The following is a 14,661-nucleotide window of genomic DNA, read 5'->3' on the forward strand; positions in this document are numbered from 1 at the left end:
CAATCATTGAGTGATCCATCCCTTGTTGTCCACTCCCAGCTTCTGGCAATCATAGGCTAAGGACAGTCAGAGCATGGGGTTGCATCCCTGACCATCTTGGCTAATAGCCATTGATGGACCTATCCTCCATGAACTTTTTTGTACCCTATTATAGTTTTGGCCTTCACAACATCCCCTGGCAATGAATTCCGCAAGTTGCCTGTGCATTGTGTGAAGAAGTACTTCCTTTTGTTTGTTTCAAACCTGCTGCCTATTAATTTCATTGGTGACCTCTGGTTCTTGTGTTATGAGATGGGGTAAATAACACTTCCTTATTCACTTTCTCCACGAGTCACAATTTTATAGACCTCTCTCGCATCCCCTCTTCGTCGTCTCTTCTCCAGACTGAAAAATCCCAGTCTTATTAATCTCTCCTCATATGGAAGCCATTCCATACCCTTAATCATTTTTGCTGTACCTTTTCCAGTTCTAATATATCTTTTTTGAGATGGGGCAACCACATCTGCATGCAGCATTCAAGATGTGGCCATACCATGGATTTAGATAGAGGCAATATGCTATTTTCTGCCTTATTATCTGTCTCTTTCTTAATGATTCCCAACATTCTGTTAGCTTTTTTAACTGCCGCTGCACACTGAGCACATGTTTTCAGAGAACTATCCACAATGACACCAAGATCTCTTTCTTGAATGGTAACAGCTAGTTTAGACTTCAACACTATCGATGCTGGTGAGGCAGATCTCCTATTACCTTGACAGCTGTGTTTTTCCCTCCCTCTCCCCTCAGAAGATTGAACCAAGAAGGGTTTGGAGGCTCTCGACGATTCAGCAGCTGATGAAAACTGAGGTCTGGAGCTCAGGGTGGACATAGCTCAAGAGTTTCATTCACCTTCACCAAGCGAGACCCCGTGGCACAGGGTTCCAGATCTAATGCCCACATTGACAGAGCTGCCTTATGGTCCTTGTGTCAGCAAACTCTGAGCACTCCTGGACGTGAGATCATTGCTTGAGGGTCACCAGAAGTGAGTCTAGCTGGATATTCACTCAAAGGAGAAAGAACAGTTACTTACCCTCCTGAGGGCCTTTGAAATGTGCTGTCCATATCAGAGGTTCTCAAACTGTGGTCCATGGGATAGTCCCCTTTAAGGTGTGCGCCTGAGCGGCTGCACACAAGAGACTGAAGGGCCACCCACCTAATTAGTGAAGCCGTGCAGGCGTGGCTCCACTAATTAGATGCCTGGACCATGGAGAAGACACACATGTAAGGTGAGGTGGTGGCCTAGGGGAGAATAGGAGACAGGTGGGAGGGGGCAGTGGGGTGAGAAGAGGGGGTGGAGGCAATTTGGGACGTGCAGAGCTGCGGTGGCCAGAGAAAGAGGGAACTTTCCCCAGCTCCAGGGCTGTGGTTGCCGGGGGAGAGACAGCCCTCCTTCCCAGACTCAGTTATGCCGTCCTTCACAGACTGCTATGGTGGGGGAAATACCCCCGTCTTTCCCAGCCCCAGTGGGGGAGAGAGAGAGAGAGAGAGACCCCCTCTTTCCCAGACCCAGCTCAGGGGCTGCCACGGGAGGGGAAAGAGGGCACATCCATCGCATTAGAAAGGTAAGACTACTGATAGTAAAATATGAGTTGTGTGCTTTTATTTGTGGAACAAAAAAATGTTAATTATTATTATAGTGCTTTTATCCAAGCGCTTTACAATAGTTAGCTAATGGTATAAACAACATTTGGAAAGATCATTAAGTGATTCACCCAGACCCTCAGCAATTTTCAAGTGGTCCGCTAAAAACAAAGTTTGAGAACCACTGGTCTAGATGGATTCCACAACCTGCCTTTCTTCCCTGCTGCTGCGAAGTCCTATATCATCTGGAATCTGGAAGGAACTCAGGGTGATTGCAGCCACCCTGCCCTTTATGCCCTCAGCTACAGGGCACCACAAAGTATTTGGGGTGCAGGCCAAGCCCCAACAGATACTGCTATTCCAAAGAATCTGATCTCACGCACATAGGGTGCATGTGCGCCAGCAGTAATACCTGTGGACAGTCACTCAAGGAAGTAGTCAAAGTTGCCCGTGCAACCTTAATTCTGCCCCCTGTACATAGGCATCATTACCACACAGGCTCTAATTACATACTGAGCACGTACTATTCCTTAAACAATATAAATGCATGCATTTTTTTTCTACAGTTGTCAATACATGTATGTATCATTTTGTGGCACTATTCCGCGCAGACCAGACAGTCATTTACATACAAGATGCACCTTACAAGGTTGTAACAACCCCTAGATGATCACAGTGAATTATCTCCCCTGTGAAGCCTGGCTTCATTCAGTAATACACCTCACAAGAAGTTCACTCCACAGTTCTTAGTCACACGCAGCCTATCTTCCTTCCGGAGGCAGCTTAACAAACAGGGAATGGCCTTCAATAATGCACTCCTCATATCTTTCCGGGAATTACTTTTCCTTGTATACCAGCTATACACTTCTTCTTTGGCCCCAAAACGTAAGTTACACCTGTGTACACTCACTTGTTCTCAATGGGCCAAATTCAGAGCTGCTGTGTAAGAGAAGGTAAATTACATTGATAAGCAGATGTTAGTCTAAGTGAGTCTAACTTACATTTTATGGTGTCAAAATATGGTATGAATTACCTCAGTTTAGAGTCCTTTATAATCATTTACATTGAGATTCACCTTTGAATATACCCTGAAGTTTTTAATACCCTTCCAGCTCAGACTCTCTCTTAAAAACAAGCAGACGTACAAAAATTCACATTAGACATTCTAATCACCACCTTAACTCTAACTCCTAAGATATAACTATTAAGAGTCATAGCATTTCAGTTTATAGATTATACACAGACGGTTAAAAAAGGTTTAAAACTAAAATTAAGTGCAAATAAATCCACAGTAATTATAACTACCTCGCACCAAACTACAGATGGAAGTCTATGGCATACATGTACTTTGTTGAAATACATTTCAAGGTCTACTGCAGAATACTAATATTGCAATTATTTTGACATTACACAAAGAACACTGTTGTGTATCTAATATTGGTATGTAACTAAGACAGATCTTTCTATAGTACATCTTCTGCTATACATATACACGCTATAAAGTGTATATGTATATATATCTTCTGCTAAAATTACTCCCAATACTGGTTTTATTCATTGTCCTTATGTAAGTTGTGCCTTATAGCATACCATAAATATCAAAAAAATTGTTGGACAATTGTATTACATAGCAAGATTACAAGGAAGGAAGAATTAAGGAGTCTGGTGGCATCTTAAAGACTAACAGATTTATTTGGGCATAAGCTTTCGTGGGTAAAAACCTCACTTCTTCAGATGCATAGATTGAAAGTTACAGATGCAAAGGCATTATATACTGACACATGGAGAGCAGGGAGTTACTTCGCAAGTGGAGAACCAGTGTTGACAGGGCCAATTCAATCAGGGTGGATGTAGTCCACTCCCAATAATAGATGAGGAGGTGTCAATTCCAGGAGAGGAAAAGCTGCTTCTGTAATGAGCCAGCCACTCCCAGTCCCTATTCAAGCCCAGGTTAATGGTGTTGAATTTGCAAATGAATTTTAGTTCTGCTGTTTCTCTTTGAAGTTTTTTTGTTCAATGATAGTGACTTTTAAATCTGTAATAGAATGACCAGGGAGATAGAAGTGTTCACTTACTGGCTTTTGTATGTTACCATTCCTGATGTCTGATTTGTGTCCATTTATTCTTTTGCGGAGGGACTGTCCGGTTTGGCCAATGTACATGGCAGAGGGGCATTGCTGGCAAATGATGGCATATATAACATTAGTAGATGTGCAGGTGAATGAGCCCTTGATGGTGTGGCTGATGTGGTTGGGTCCTCTGATGGTGTCGCCAGAGTAGATATGGGGACAGAGTAGGCAATGAGGTTTGCTACAGGGATTGGTTCCTGGGTTGGTGTTTCTGTGGTGTGGTGTGTAGTTGCTGGTGAGTATTTGCTTCAGGTTGGGGGGCTGTCTGTAAGCGAGGACTGGCCTGCCTCCCAAGGTCTGTGAGAGTGAGGGATCATTTTCCAGGATAGGTTGCAGATCGTGGATAATGCGCTGGAGAGGTTTTAGCTGGGGGCTGTACGTGATGGCCAGTGGTGTTCTGTTATTGTTCTAGTTGGGCCTGTCCTGTAGTAGGTGATTTCTGGGTACCTGTCTTGCTCTGTCAATCTGTTTCCTCACTTCCCCAGGTGGGTATTGTAGTTTTACGAATGCTTGCTAAAGATCTTGTAGGTATTTGTCTCTGTCTGAGGGGTTGGAGCAAATTCGGTTGTATCTTAGGGCGTGGCTGTAGACAATGGATCGTGTGATGTGTCTTGGATGGAAGCTGGAGGCATGTAGGTACGTATAGCGGTCAGTAGGTTTCCGGTATAGGGTGGTGTTTATGTGACAAAGTTCAGCCACCAGGCGTGCTGTGGCCTCATCAGGGATACTGTTCCTGACAGCTTGTAGTCCATCCTCATGTGGAATATTGATGTAAAGTGCTTCTACATCCATGGTGGCCAGGATGGTGTTTTCAGGAAGAACACCAATGCATTGTAGTTTCCTCAGGAAGTCGGTGGTGTCTTGAAGATAGCTGGGAGTGCTGGTAGCGTAGGGTCTGAGGAGAGAGTCCAAATAGCCAGATAATCCTGCTGTAAGAGTGCCAATGCCTGAGATGATGGGGCGTCCAGGGTTTCCAGGTTTATGGATCTTGGGTAGCAGATAGAATACTCCCGGTCGGGGTTCTGGGGGTGTGTCCCGTACCGTAGCTGGGAATTTCTTGAGCAGATGGTGTAGTTTCTCTTGGTATTCCTCAGTGGGATCAAAGGATAGTGGCCTGTAGAATGTGGTCTTGGAGAGTTGCCTGGCAGCCTCCTGTTCATAATCCGACCTGTTCATTATGACTACAGCACCTCCTTTGTCAGCCCCTTTGATGATAATGTCAGAGTTCTTTCTGAGGCTGTGGATGGCATTACGTTCCGTACGGCTGAGGTTATGGGACAGGTGATGTTGTTTGTCCACAATTTCAGCCTGTGCACATCTGTAGAAGCACTCTATGTAGAGGTCCAGTCTGTCATTTTGACCGTCAGGAGGAGTCCACGCAGAGTTCTTCTTGTAGTGTTGGTAGGAGGGTTCCTGTGGGTCAGTGCACTGTTCAGTGGTGTGTTGAAAATATTCCTTGAGTCGGAGACGACGAAAGTAGGCTTCCAGATCACCACAGAACTGTATCGTGTTCGTGGGGATGGTGGGACAGAAAGAGAGTCCCCGAGATAGGACAGACTCTTCTGCTTGGCTAAGTGTGTGATTGGAAAGATTGACAATGTTGTTAGATGAGTTGAGGGTACCACTGTGGCAGGTAGGAGTTTAGATAGCTTACTGTCCTTTTTCCTCTGTAGAGAAGTGAAGTGTACATTGTAAATGGTTTGTCTCATTTTTGTAAAGTCCAGCCACGTGGAAGTTTGTGTGGAAGTCTGGTATTGTATGAGAGTTGCTTACAGACAACCCCCCAACCTGAAGCAAATACTCACCAGCAACTACACACCACACCACAGAAACACCAACCCAGGAACCAATCCCTGTAGCAAACCTCGTTGCCTACTCTGTCCCCATATCTACTCTGGCGATACCATCAGAGGACCCAACCACATCAGCCACACCATCAAGGGCTCATTCACCTGCACATCCACTAATGTTATATACACCATCATGTGCCAGCAATGCCCCTCTGCCATGTACATTGGCCAAACCGGACAGTCCCTCCACAAAAGAATAAATGGACACAAATCAGACATCAGGAATGGTAGCATACAAAAGCCAGTAAGTGAACACTTCCATCTCCCTGGTCATTCTATTACAGATTTAAAAGTCACTATCATTGAACAAAAAAACTTCAGAAACAGACTTCAAAGAGAAACAGCAGAACTAAAATTCATTTGCAAATTTAACACCATTAATCTGGGCTTGAATAGGGACTGGGAGTGGCTGGCTCATTACAGAAGCAGCTTTTCCTCTCCTAGAATTGACACCTCCTCATCTATTATTAGGAGTGGACTACATCCACCCTGATTGAATTGGCCCTGTCAACACTGGTTCTCCACTTGCGAAGTAACTCCCTGCTCTCCATGTGTCAGTATATAATGCCTGCATCTGTAACTTTCACTCTATGCATCTGAAGAAGTGAGGTTTTTACCCACGAAAGCTTATGCCCAAATAAATCTGTTAGCCTTTAAGGTGCCACTGACTACTTGTTGTTTTTGTAGATACAGACTAACACGGCTACCCCCTGATACTTGAAGAATTAAGGTTGCTCTTAAAATGTTTAATGTGACTTTTCACATTTATCTATTTTGAAGTGTATGGGCATGAGAATTTTTAGGCCTGATTCCGGTTTCACTGATTCCAGTTTTACCTTTGTGTAACTCCATTGACTTCTGTAAAGTTGCTCCTGATTTTTACCAATGTAAGTGAGAGCAGAATTAGACCCTTTTGCCTTCTGCCACCAATCTTAACATCCAATTCACATGCGCACATGAACATTATAAGAAAAGAGAATTTCTTTAGGGCAGATTCTGCCACTCATACTCATGTTGAGCAGCACCCTCTTTAGAAACAATAATTGGACTACTCATGCTACATAGTGTGAGTAAGGGGAGCAGAATCTGGCCCTTAGCGACCCACACCTAAATAACCTTAACTCTGCCCCTGTGTTCTGCTAATCTTTTTCTGTGCCTTTTAAATATGAATTTTGGGGAATGCAGTAAATGCCTATATTTTCCATATGGAGAATTGAAAATGTGATAGAACTTATTTGCATAACTGAGATTGTACATATCTGTTCAGTATATTAAGTGTGATAATTTGTTATGACACTACCAGCTGATGTTTTAGCATAAAGGACAGAATATTATGCTCCTACATAGGAGTTAGGAGTAGGATATGATTTCATTACACATTAGCTTTGTGTCTCATGATATGGGTACATGGCAATGTTTGGCCAAGTGGGAAAACACTACTGATGGCATGGTATTCAGATAGTCTGGAACTGTTAACATAGCTTTGTTTTCTCAGACTGTATATAGTTGCATAGAAGCACACACTTTGAATGCATAAGCGTGAGTGTTAACTCTGCATGCACAGCTACGAGAGGAAGTTTTGCAGGCTATACATGCCTTCTGTGTGCCACCGAGCGTGGTTCCATGGGGCTCCGAGCACATTGTCCTAAATGAGTCGGATATAGGAACTGCCATTCTGGCAAAGGCTGGTGGTGCATCTAGTCTGCTGTCCTGTCTTGCCAGTGGACAACATCAGATTCTTAAGAGGAAAGTGCAAGAAACTCCACAGTGAACAATCACCACAGGGGCAGTTTCTTCCTAACCCCGGGCAGTAGAGGCTGACTTGTATCCTGAAGCATTAAGGCTTATATTCCTCAGCATGCTTTATCCTATTAAACGAAACTGCAGATATTTTCATTATTCACAGAAGAGTCTAATTCTTCTCTCACTGACCCCATTGTTATGCTGCTATTGACTTCAGTGGAGTCACTCCAGATTCACACTGGTGGAAGTAAGATTGAATTCAAACTGATAAATGTCTCATCCTGTTTTGGAATCCTGCCAACCTCTTGTTCTCAATAATCTCTTGTGGCATTGAGTTCCACAGGTTAAGAGTGTGTGTGTGTGTGTGTGTGTGTGTGTGTAACTGCTTTGTATCGGGTAGGTAGTGGCAGGACAGTGGCATGTTGGGGAAGGGTGGAGGGGATGGATTCGCCACTGTCTGTATCCAGCTGCTATTGCCATCCACGGAGAAGAGGTGTTGGAGCTAAGGATGGTACTGCAGCTTTGCGTTCACCCTACAGCCTGAAAGCTCTGGTCTTTTGGGACACCCCTGTGCCTAGCCCAGTTGCCACAACTGCTTGCTTTCTGCACAGAGAAGAATTTGGTAAGTCCAACAGCCTGTTCCTCAGCCAGGTTTTTCTTTATAATGCAGTCTTCACCAGCTCGCTCTGTGTATGCTTTGGTGTTCTGCATTATTTTCACTCTATTCCAAGGGGCTCTGTCCCCCAGACTCACTATCTTCCAAACCGGAAGCCACAGCATTGGTAGTAAACTGAGCCTTCAATGCCCTCCCCGTGGTTTTCTCAACCAACTTGTTGGCATTTCAAATGGGACCCAAAATACAAATTTTAGTCCATGTGGCTTCAAGGGACAGTAAAGCTTCTTAAGGCCTAACCTTAATTAGAAAAGACAGACAAAATCTTCTTAATCTAAGCCATCTCCATTCTCTCCTAGTAATAAATTGCTGGGGCAGCATTTCATTTAACTCTGTGGTACTGGGACTCAGCAGCCAGTTCAAATCCCCAATGCTAGAATTAAGATGTTCTCCCCACCATAGAGTTAATCCACCATGCAGCTTCCTCCTGAAGAAAGCTGCTGTATCTATTTTAGATGGAAACACTTCTGCCAAGTTAGTTCAGCATAGATGCTTCTAACTAGCTTAAAAGGCTTAATAAACTAACGCGGAGGGTCAAGGCCGCCCTCGGTGGCACCCGGCCACTGAAGCAAGTGGAGTGACACCAGTTCTACTTAACCTTCAGAGGGCACGTTTCTCTGGGAAGTCAGGCACGTGTCCCGGATTGATATTAAGCGTAAGTTAAATAAATTCTGCTAGCACTGACGTGCAAAGTTCTCCAAAGAAAGTAATTAGGTTGTGTGGGCAGGGACATCAGAATCACTTTAAAGGGTAATAAATTGTTGCTTAATGCTCCTTTTCACTGCAGAGTCAATGCTTAAGCAGTGTTATTTTAAAAGCAAATTAGCAATTGATTTTTAAACACACAACCCAAGTGCTGTTTATTTATGGAGTGTACTTCTGATTTTTGACTTTCAGGGTCAGTGGGAAGTGATATTTCTGTACCATGTTGGAAACAAACACAAAACTGTCCTCATTTTCAGGAGTGTATGCATTTTGTCTTTTTCCAGCCAACCGGGAACTTTTATATAAAGCAGAGGAGCGAAAAGGAGATATTCTCATTGAAGTAGCACACGTGTGCCTGGTCTTTCCAATCAATGAAAGACATGATCCATGCCCCAGGGGGTTTCAGTCTTTAGTTGGACATAACACAAGTGATAAGACACAATGGCTAGGTTAGGAGGAAAGGCAGACAAAGTTAACAACTGTGCAGGCTGAGGATCTAACAGCTCACAGTGACTCCATATAATAGGAAGTGAAGAAGAGTAAAATTGAGCCTCCAGGGGGAATGTAGGTCAGCAGAACATAATCACCCATATGGGAATTTGGCCAGGATGCTGACGTTAATATCCCTGCTCTGTGAAAAGTAACAAAGGACCTTTAGCGCCTAATCCTGCTGCCACTGAAGTCAGAGGCAAATCTTCCATTGACTTCAATGGAAGCGGGGGGCAGCTCCTTCACCTCCAAACGCACAGACCTCAGTCTGGAAAAACCAGCGTGAAGGACCCTCCCCATCCAAACCCCCATAGCACAGATTCACCCATTGCATAATCCCCCTGAGAGTAATGAAGAATTTTGTCTCATATGTTTGTGTAGCTCTCAGTAGTGCAATGAGAACAGACCCCAAAGGTCCGTCCCCCAGTACCCACATGTTTATCGTATTCCCTTTTATTTTGATATATTTCACATTTTGGCCACTGGGGGTCTCCTCCTATGCACACATCTATCTCCCTGTGAACATTCATGAGTTTTGGGGTCAATGAAGGTAATAGAATTGATTATGCAGGATAATGAACTACAGCTTTGTAGCTGAATATGACACTTCATATCAATCAGCCATTGCTCATTTCATACGCCAGGGTCACTTTACGTGCAATTTGGCTTTATTAGATTTGACAATGTGATTAAGTAGCATGTAAGGGAATAAACTCACTTTTGTCAGCCTTCTCCTTTATTTTTGCTGTTTTATTCACCATGTAACAGAGGAAAGAATTGCAAATTATGATTCCCATGCTAGTGAAACAAGCTTTCCTTTGGCAGACACAGCTAGGTGGATTTAAAAACCCAAGAGAATGGGGATATTTAGAATCCTAACTAAGTGAGAGGCATTTTTCATAAAAGCCTATCAGGGGGACTTCACTGGGGATTTGGTTCAGCTGTGAAAGCAGATTCTATATAATAAAGGCACTGCTTGAGCCATGTCCTTGATAATATAGTAAAAGGCAGCTGAAAGAGAGACTACAGGACTCAGTCAGTCCTTGGCAAGGTGCTGGGGGAAGAGTGGGATTCACTGGCTTAAATGTTTCCCTGCTGTAGCTTCAAAGAGCTTGCGCCAGGGATGAATTTGGCCCATCAAGTTATTTGAGCAGACCAATAACAAGGAGGAGATGAACAATGAGACAAATGCTTTGTGCATAAATAGTGGGGAGGAATTAAAAAATCCATCCCAGGCTACAATCCAGCCCTCTGTGAACTGACAGGGGACTCTGCCTGCTCCAAGCCATCTCCCAACTTTCACTGCCAAGGAGCCATTCCTGGAGAGTGCCTTGCCTTTCCTCTGACCAGGCCTCCAGTCTCCAGCCCTGCTTCATCACTCCATCCCCTACAGCTGCGAAAAATCTGAGACAGGACCTCCAGTAAGGTCAACAAGTGAGATTGCTGCCTTGTCTAAACACACAAGTTTCACCAGTTTAACTAACAGGGTTTTTTTTATATGCAATGTGGTTGTAGCTGTGTTGGACCCAGGATATCAGAGAGACAAGGGGGATGAGGTAATATCTTTTATTGGACCAACTTCTGTTGGTGAGAAAGACAAGCTTTCGAACCACACAGAGCTCTTCTCCGGGTCTGGGAAAGGTACTCCAAGCATCACAGTGAAATGCAAGGTGAAACACCTCAGAGCTCCAGTATGAAACTGGAGAAAAGCCTGTTGAGAGTCTTTGGGTTAAATTTAGAGGCGAGAGCAACAAGGGTGATGTTGTGGTGGGCATGTGCTATTGACCACTGGATCAGAAGGATGAGGTAGATGAGGTTTTCTTCGGACAACTAACTGAAGTTTCCAGATCACAGGCCCTGCTTCTAATGGGGGACTTCAATCACCCTGACATCTGCTGGGAGAGCAATACAGCAATGCACAGACAATCCAGGAAGTTTTTGGAGAGTGTTGGGGACAAGTGCTGGAGGAACCAACTAGGGGCCACGCTCCTCTTTACCTGCTGCTTACAAACAGAGAAGAATTGGTAGGAGAAGTAGAAGTGGGTGGCAACCTAGGCAGCAATGACCATGAGATGGTTGAGTTCAGGATCCTGACAAAAGGAAGAAAGGAGAGTAGCAAAATACGGACACTGGACTTCAGAAAACCAGACTTAGACTCTCTTAGGGAACTGATGGGCAGGATCCCCTGGGAGGCTAATATGAGGGGGAAAGGAGTCCAGGAGAGCTAGCTATATTTTAAAGATGCCTTATTGAGGGTGCAGGAACAAACCATCCCGATGTGCAGAAAGAATAGCAAATATGGCAGGTGACCAGCTTGGCTTAACAATGAAATCTTCAGTGAGCTTAAACTCAAAAAGGAAGCTTACAAGAAGTGGAAATTTGGACAGATGACTAGGGAGGAGTATAAAAATATTGCTCTAGCATGCAGGGATGTAATCAGGAAGGCCAACGCACGATTGGAGTTGTAGTTAGCAAGGGATGTGAAGGGTAACAAGAAGGGTATCTACAGGTATGTTAGCAACAAGAAGAAGGTCAGGGAAAGTGTGGGACCCTTACTGAATGGGAGAGGCAACCTAGTGACAGATGATGTGGAAAAAGCTGAAGTACTCAATGCTTTTTTTGCCTCGGTCTTCACAGACAAGGTCAGCTCCCAAACTGCTGCACTGGGCAACACTGTATGGGGAGGAGGTGAGCAGCCCTCAGTGGTGAAAGAACAGGTTAAGGACTATTTTAAAAAGCTGGACATGCACAAGTCCATGGTGTGATGGTGCCACCCATAAGGCTTTATGGAAATATGCTTATGAATGTGTATATATATAACAAAACTAGAATGTGTTTTATGCTACATATACCAGGTAACATATCTCTGTAAAGGTCATGATCTACTGAATCTATTAATCTTATTTGTATGCATGTATCATTTTTGCATTCAAAGTTATGAATATTGACTGCATACTTGTTTGATTCTAAGTAGGCTGTAGTGAAGCAGTTGGTCAGCTTCCTGAGAAAAGACTATTCTCAGTAAGTGCCCCATCGGAGAAACACTAAAGCCAACAATGAACTTGGAGACCCCAATCCACATCTGGACTTTCCCAGGAATGTGGCTTGGCTGCTAAGGAACTCAGTCATGCACGGATATGTGACTTGCCCAGGTGACTCCAATACTCCATTTTGTAGCTGGACTTTGCATAGGAGAGAGGAGGGGGTCTCCACCCAGAAGAGAAAGTTTATTTAAGCCCAGGAAAGACCCCTCCATTTTGTCTTCAGCTGGCTAAAGAGAGAGCCTCTCCACCACCAAAGATACCTGAAAGAAACTGGAACAAAGGACAGTGACTGCAAGGGGTGTGAGTGATTGCTGGACCCAGACTAAAAGGAGATTAGTCTGTAAAAGGAAGCATTCTGGAACTGGTGAAAATCTTATCTGTATTCAGTTTCTTACCGTATTAGACATAGATTTGTGTGTTTTATTTTATTTTATTTTACTTAGTAATTCACTTTGTTCTGTCTGTTACTACTTAGAACCACTTAAATCCTACTTTCTGTATTTAATAAAATCACTTTTTACTTATTAATTAACCCAGACTATGTATTAATACCTGGGGGTGGGGCAAACAGCTGTGCATACCGCTCTATCAGTGTTATAGAAGGGGAACAATTCATGAGTTTACCCTGTATAAGCTTTATACAGGGTAAAACGGATTTATTTGGGTTTAGACCCCATTGGGAGATGGGCATCTGAGTGTTAAAGACAAGAACACCTCTGTAAGCTGCTTTCAGTCAAGCCTACAGTTGTTAGGGAACGTGATTCAGACCTGGGTCTGGGTTTGCAGCAGGCTAGCGAATCTGGCTCAAACCAGGCAGGGCACTGAAGTCCTAAGCTGACGGGGCTGGAAAGCAGAGGCAGAAGTAGTCTTGGCACATCAGTTGGCAGCTCCCAAGGGGGGTTCTGTGATCCAACCCGTCACAGTGGCGTAGTCGAGCAGGGTCTGTGCACAGCTGATTGCTTTGAGATACTGGTAGTGATTTAAGTGATTCACATTCTAGTTATATATTTTTTTTTTCCATAAAGCCTACGGGTGGCACCATCACACATGGGTCCAGATCTAATGCATTCAAGGGTGCTGGGGGAGTTAGCTGATGTGATTGCAGAGCCATTGGCCATTATTTTTGAAAATTCGTGGCGATCATGGGAGGTCCCAGACAATTGGAAAAAGGCAAATATAGTGCCCATATTTTAAAAAGAGAAGAAAGAGAACCCGGGGAACTACAGACCAGTCAGCCTAACTTCAGTTCCCGGCAAAATCATGGAGCAGGTCCTCAAGGAATCCATTTTGAAGCACTTGGAGGAGAGGAAGGTGATCAGGAACAGTCAGCATGGATTCACCAAGGGCAAGTCATGCCTGACCAACCTGATTGCCTTCTATGATGAGATAACTGGCTCTGTGGATATGGGGAAAGTGGTGGATGTGATATATCTTGACTTTAGCAAAGCTTTTGATACGGTCTCCCACAGTATTCTTGCCAGGCAAGTTAAAGAAGTTTGGATTGGATGAATGGACTATCAGGTTGATAGAAAGCTGGCTAGACTGTCGGACTCAGTGGGTAGTGATCAATGGCTCGATGTCTAGTTGGCAGCCAGTATCAAGCAGAGTGCCCCAGGGGCCTGTCTTGGGGCCAGTTTTGTTCAGCATCTTTATTAATGATCTGGATGATGGGATGTATTGCACCCTCAGCAAGATCACAGATGACACTAAACTGGAGGGAGAGGTACATATGCTGGAGGGTAGGGATAGGGTCCAAAATGTCCTAGACAAATTGGAGGATTGAGCCAAAAGAAATCTGATGACGTTCAACAAGGACAAGTGCAGAATCCTGCACTTAGGAAGGAAGAATCCCATGCACTGCTACAGGCTGGGGACCGACTGGCTAAGCAGCAGTTCTGCAAAAAAGAACATGGGGATTATAGTGGATGAGAAGCTGGATATGAGTCAGCAGTGTGCCCTTGTTGCCAAGAAGGCCAATGGCATATTGGGCTGCATTAGTAGGAGCATTGCTAGCAGATTGAGGGAAGTGATTATTCCCCTCTATTTGGCACTCGTGATGCCACACCTGGAGTATTATGTCCAGTTTTGGTCCCCCCACTACAGAAGGGATGTGGACAAATTGGAGCGAGTCCAGCGGAGGGCAACAAAATGATTAGGGGGCTGGGGCACATGACTTACAAGGAGAGGCTGAGGGAACTGGGGTTATTTAGTCTTCAGAAGAGAAGAGTGAAGGGGAATTTGATAGAAGCCTTCAGCTACCTGAAGGGGGGTTCCAAAGAGGATGGGCTGTTCTCAGTGGTGGCAGATGACAGAACAAGAAGCAATGGTCTCAAGTTGCAGTGGAGGAGGTCTAGGTTGGATATTAGGAAACACTATTTCACTAGGAGGGTGGTGAAGCACTGGAATGG

General features: G+C 44.3%; 1 protein-coding gene across 1 annotated transcript in view; it reads right to left on the reverse strand.

Moving 5' to 3' along the window:
• The window catches only part of FRMPD2 (FERM and PDZ domain containing 2), a 161,744-nt gene that overhangs the window by 117,903 nt on the left and 29,180 nt on the right, over positions 1–14,661 (reverse strand). The gene's annotated exons all lie outside the window — the stretch shown is intronic.

Source organism: Chrysemys picta, chromosome 7 (assembly GCF_011386835.1).
Source record: "Chrysemys picta bellii isolate R12L10 chromosome 7, ASM1138683v2, whole genome shotgun sequence".
In the NCBI taxonomy this organism is placed as follows: domain Eukaryota; kingdom Metazoa; phylum Chordata; order Testudines; family Emydidae; genus Chrysemys; species Chrysemys picta.